The sequence below is a fragment of the Chanos chanos genome, chromosome 6 (genome assembly GCF_902362185.1).
Source record: "Chanos chanos chromosome 6, fChaCha1.1, whole genome shotgun sequence".
Classification (NCBI taxonomy): domain Eukaryota; kingdom Metazoa; phylum Chordata; class Actinopteri; order Gonorynchiformes; family Chanidae; genus Chanos; species Chanos chanos.
Genome location: NC_044500.1, coordinates 25,635,547 through 25,641,366, shown reverse-complemented (window position 1 = coordinate 25,641,366; position 5,820 = coordinate 25,635,547).

Below are 5,820 nucleotides of genomic sequence, written 5' to 3'. Positions count from 1 at the left end.
GACCAGTGGAGAGATCCACACGCCATTTTTCTTCACCCAAAAATGAAAGAATAGAGTAATTAATAGTATAAATAAATCCTCTTAGGATTGTATCACATGCCTCATCACAGCTTCGATGCCTCGCCTTTGTTCTCTCAATTTCTATTTCTTCCGGATTATTCCTTTCCTGTTGTGCTGGATTTGTACCAGAAGGTGTCCTACACAAACTGTCTCAGTCATGCTAAAGCTTGGTCAGCACACACAGCTCAAAACACATGCAGGCTCCGGGTGGGGATGTATGGAGATATTACAGAACTCTGCAATTTGCACTATTTGGAAAGCTATATTGTGAATGGCAACTACACAAGAATCCTGTTTCCTTTATTTATACTTCCAAATTCTGTTTCTGTCAGTGAGAGGTGATCTAGAAAACACTCTTTTGGTTGATAGATGAAAGATTGTATAATTTCTTTGATTATCATTTCATGTGTCATGCCCTGTTTTCCTGTTGTTTCCAGACTTCTGTACAGAGAGTCTTGGGCTGAGTAGGAAACTAACAATGTAAAATCAGCTGTCAAGTAGTCATGTTTTTAGAGATGTGTGTTGACATTTTTCATTCTGAACATCAGTAATTCATACACAGTGAAATTCACTCATTTCAGTTCATCAGTCAAAATATTTGATTGATCATTAACCTTGTGTATTTTATTTCAGTGTACATATTATTGATCATTTTTTTATGTGTTCATTTTAATAATAGTATTTTACTGATTGTCATTTTGGACTTTCAATTGCAACTTTCACGTCCCATCATTCAAAATAAGATATATTACATACAGATTGACCTAATTTTTCTGCCCCTTGATTTTGCATTTGCCAAATGTAAGACGGAACAATACCACACATATTATATTCTTACTACCATGTTTTGACAGGGTTGAGCGAAGATAATTAACCCAAACTTTCATGTCACATCCATGGTCACACTGGTTTTCACTTTATATTTATAAAAATCGTCATACTTGTTTGATGCTGTGAAAGTTTGCTACCATAGAATGTGTTATTGAAAAAATAAATAAACAATAAACAATGGATATTTGAGGGGAGAAATGCCAAGGTGTTGTAAATGAGTAATGTGTCAGAGCAAGCCAGATTAGTGTTGAACAGTAAACTATTAATCTGTGCAGGAGTGGGGATTAACAGAATGAGCGTTACCAAATTTAGAGGTTACAGAGTATTATGCTTCAGGTAGGGCCAAGACTACAGAAGGGAAACTGAGACAAACCAGAGATATTTATACAAACTGAAAACCAGGTTAGATTAACAGAAACAGGTGCACAGACTAACTGAATAATTAACTGATTGGATCAAGAAAAACAAGGCAGTGACTATACAGTGAAAACAGAACATTAAACAGCCAGCAAAGACCAGGGCTGAGAGAACCAGGTTCTACATATCATAGTAAAATGCTGAACATTTAATGTCATGAGGTCAACACTAAACATCAGCAAAAATTCATGACCATGGAATGATTGGATAAGAAATGAAAGTAAAAAGATCAGCTATTTGCTTATTTCTGGATGAGACCTCAAATGTACGTGAAAAAAAGCTTGTGACTTAAGTCACTCTGAAGGAGATCATTTTTTATGTTCAGTGCCCAACCTGTTGTTGATATTTGATAGAGTAGTTTAATTTAATAGGTAAGACAATGCTCAGTCAACACGCATTCCTACAGAAACCTTGCTGAGGAGTCCCTGCCAAATACAAATGGCGCCCTTTCTCAGCCTTATCCAGTCTAAAATAATAAGAATGTGGTTAATCCAGGCTGTGGCCCTCAAAGTGAAGCAGAATTTGTTTGTGAGGTAAAGACCTACGCATTCGTTCAAGGCCTTTGACAGGAGGATGAAGCGTAAAACTCTCATCTCACATGACTGCCAAATGATAATAGGAGGACATCCCTCAATTTTTTAAACACCAGGAAGTACCTGAGGACCATTCTGCATTTAGAAGATAAGGGCATTTTGCTTTGGGCTTCTCAGCTTTTAATATGAGCTCCTGCAGATATAGCTGAAGCTGGAAAGGTCTAAATAAAACTTCAGATCTTCAAAGGCATTGCCTAATAAAGCAATGCAAGAACATCCATCCATCACACACCCACGTTTCTAAACTCGCAATATGCACTCTCACATCCAAATTGGGGTTGTTAAGCTGATGCATACACAGAAGGTTCTTGAAGTTAGCCAAAAGTCTTACAAGTAAAACCTTTTGTGTCTTTGGATCACAACGAATGGCCCTGCTGACATGGGCTTTTCAATGGCAGTGACCAAAGCCCACAAGGCATTTTCCCAGAACCACCTTGGGCATACAGGGGCTACTGTGACCAGTTGCAAAGACAGAGAAAACAGCCCTTTCCTGACCTCATCCAATCTGAAAAGGTAAGAAAGTGGTTATATATATAAAAATATAAGGAGACATTACTTTGGTGTTGTCTGCATTTGACATGAGCTCCGACAGACTGCCAAACCCAACAAGGCATTCTGACAGAAATCCTTTATGGAACACAGGGTCAGTTGTGACCCATTGCAAAAAAAGGGCATTTAGAACACACTTAGAAGATAAGATCCTGCAAAAATCTTAATACAGAATGGAAGTCCTCAATGGCATTATCCAATCAAGCGACACAAAATAATATTAAAAAAAAAGCATCACCTCAAACACAACTTCAAACTTACTATACACACATCCAGGCCATGCACTGGGATTATTAATTTGATAGTAGTGATGTGTCGTTCGTGAACGACTCGTTCATTTGGAACTAATCTTTTGTATGACTCGGGAGTAACAAGTCGTCTAAGTGAGTAATTCGTTCATTTTTTCCCTAAGCTTCGTTCATGCACGGGTCCTCGGGTCCTGAGTCTCTCGTTCACGTGTCACATGGCCGCTGTGCAGGCTCAGTGTAGGAATGAGTTATTCGTTCACAACTCATAACTACGGGTCTTCGGGTCTGGTATTATTACTGATGAGGAGGGCTTGCTAACAGTTGGTCAGCCAGAATATTTCCGTAGCGAGCTAGCTAGCTGTGTGTAATATAGGTACTGAATGGATGTTTAATTTGCCTTTCCGTTGAAACAAGATTATACACTACGGGTCTTCAGTGACCAGGTAGGCTAAAGTGAATAGCTATCATCGAATGAATAGAATGATATTTTTTATTGATAAACGCAGCGGTCTCACAGGGGCAACTGAACATATTGGATATTTTTATATATTTTTATTGTTTTCCTTTATCTCTCCTTTTTTATACCTTGTAGTTATTTGATAAATGGCGTTCAGATTGCAAGGCAAAGTAAGAATTTCATTGTACGAGGAAACTTATCTTAACTATGCATATGACAATAAACATTTTGACTTTGACTTTTCAGTTGAGGTAATCAGTCATTCCAGCTGAACAACTCAATAGGCTATGGTCCAAATGGTTGCTTAAGAGCTTAACAAAAGTGAACTTGTGTATTATACTTTACCAAGTGAAGCAAACAATGTTGTTCTTAGTGTTTGAGAACCATGCTCTTGCTCTATCTGTCATCACTTGGATGACAGCTACATCACCACACAAGTTCCAAGGAACGAAAGACTTGAAAAAAGATTCATTCATTCATTCATTCATTTTACTGAACGAAGACCCAAATTTCCCATCACTACCTGATAGGTACATGGAACAGTCTCCATAGTAGCTAAAAGTCTAACAAGTGGAAACTTTTATAGTTCAAACACAATGACTGGGCCCGCTGACATGGGCTTCTGAGTGGCGGCTCACACAACCCACAAGGCACTTTCCCAGAATTCCTGTGGGCACAAGAGCTTTTGCGACCCATTGCAACAAAGGGGATACAGCCCTTTCTTGACCTCATCCAATCTAACGAGGTAAGGAATTTGTTATTAAAAGTTGCTTCCTTCCGTCAAAGTGAAGCAGAAGTTGTTCCTGAAGTACAGACCCTAGCCTTTGGACAAGACCTTCCAAAGAAGATTGGACAGTAAATCTCTAACTTGACAACAAAAGCAAAACAGTAGGATGATACTGTCTGATTTTCCTTAAAAAGCCCTTTAAGGACAGAGAGAAGCACCTGAGGACCACTCTTCATTAATAAAGAATATATAAAGAGACACTGCTTTAGTCCTGACCTGCACTTGACATGAGGTGCTTTCGCACCGGAGGAACTTTTCATAGTTCTTAGAACTGTTGGAGAAAGTACCCCCTTTTTGGCGTGTTCGCACCGCAGGAACTTAGAACGATTTTAGTTCTAAGAACACCGTTTTGAGGGGCTTTTTTAGCCCCTACTCCAGGGTAGGTACTTTTGCAGCACAATAGGAACCTTGTGACGTAGGTGTACAGCCATTGGTCCAGACGCAGGTATACGATGATTGCAACCGCCATTTTTAAAGATCCGTGCAAAATATAAAGTCTTAGAACGTATTTCATTTAGCTTTTGATATTCATGTCTCAAAATGTCTGGAATTGTAGGAGGGGGCACATGGTTTTTATGTTTTATTTTACCGGTATTTTATATCCCCCAACAATGACCATTTTGCAACGTCCAATGTATATTTGTACATTGAAGAGGTAGCGTACACTCCGCTTCGGTAGGTGCTTGTGTGTCCGCTTGTGTGGCTGTGATCCGCATTTTAACCTAAAATAAGAGTGTGTTTATCCAGCTTACGATTTTAGGGCTGCGGCGGGGAAAAAGGGGGAAAAAAAAAAAAACACGATGCCGCGAGCAAGGGTCAGGCACAAGCGCTATGCTAGCACCCGAAAAGTACTATGCCCATCAAGTCATTCACTGCTACTGCGGTGGTAAATGCATAAATGCATTGGGAAATTATTTTCTCCATTGGACTGGGTCTATCGCCATACAGTTTTATTTTCGTTAATGAGAAGGCAGTTATTTCTGTCATTCAAATTCAATAAAACTCATTGCGTATACTGTAGTCTAGTTTGTCGATTTCTTTTGCCGCAGTAATGGTTCTTTTTTTCCTTTTGGAGGTATTTAAAAGGTCTTAAAAGTCATTAAATTTGTACTTCAAAATGTGCAGCTATCCTGGTTAGTCATAAACAACAGCTCTTAGCTGCTATACCGTCGGCCGGCTTACGTCACCTCAGCGTTCCTACTGGCGGTGCGAAAGCAAACAGAAAAAAGGCCCGAGAACGAATGTAGTTCTAGGGGAAGCTCCACAGGGGGTACTTCCTATCGAATTAGACCCTAGAACTGTTCGGTGCGAAAGCGCCTATGCAGACAGAATGTAACTGAGACTACCCACAGCGCTGTTGAACTGATTGCTTTGTCGAATGTGTCCCCACTGACATGGGCTTTTCACTGGTGGTAGCCAACAAAATAAAAAAAGGTATTATCCCAGAATTCCCTATACAAGATGGGACCAACTGTGGCCCATCGCAACGAAAGTACATACTCAAGACATTTAGAAGATGACACAACCAGAATTATATAATGCCCACCCACACACATATACACACACATGCCCTAAAACATTTAGGAAAAGTTTATATATAAATTTAGGACAAAACAATGCATAGTTGGTGGCTTAGTTATGAATAACTCATGTTGTTTAATGCTAATTGTTAATAATGTTGCTATTACATCATTTGGAATTTTCATAATGTAACATAACCAGATTTGTGTTTCTGCTGTTACAGCAAAAGAACATTATACATAACAGGTTCTTAACTGGACAGACATCAGACATTCAGAGTTTTGGTCAGTAATGTTTTTGTATCTTTGTCTCCCTCTAGAGGCTGAAAACTGACATGGAGAATCTGAGGAGTGTGGG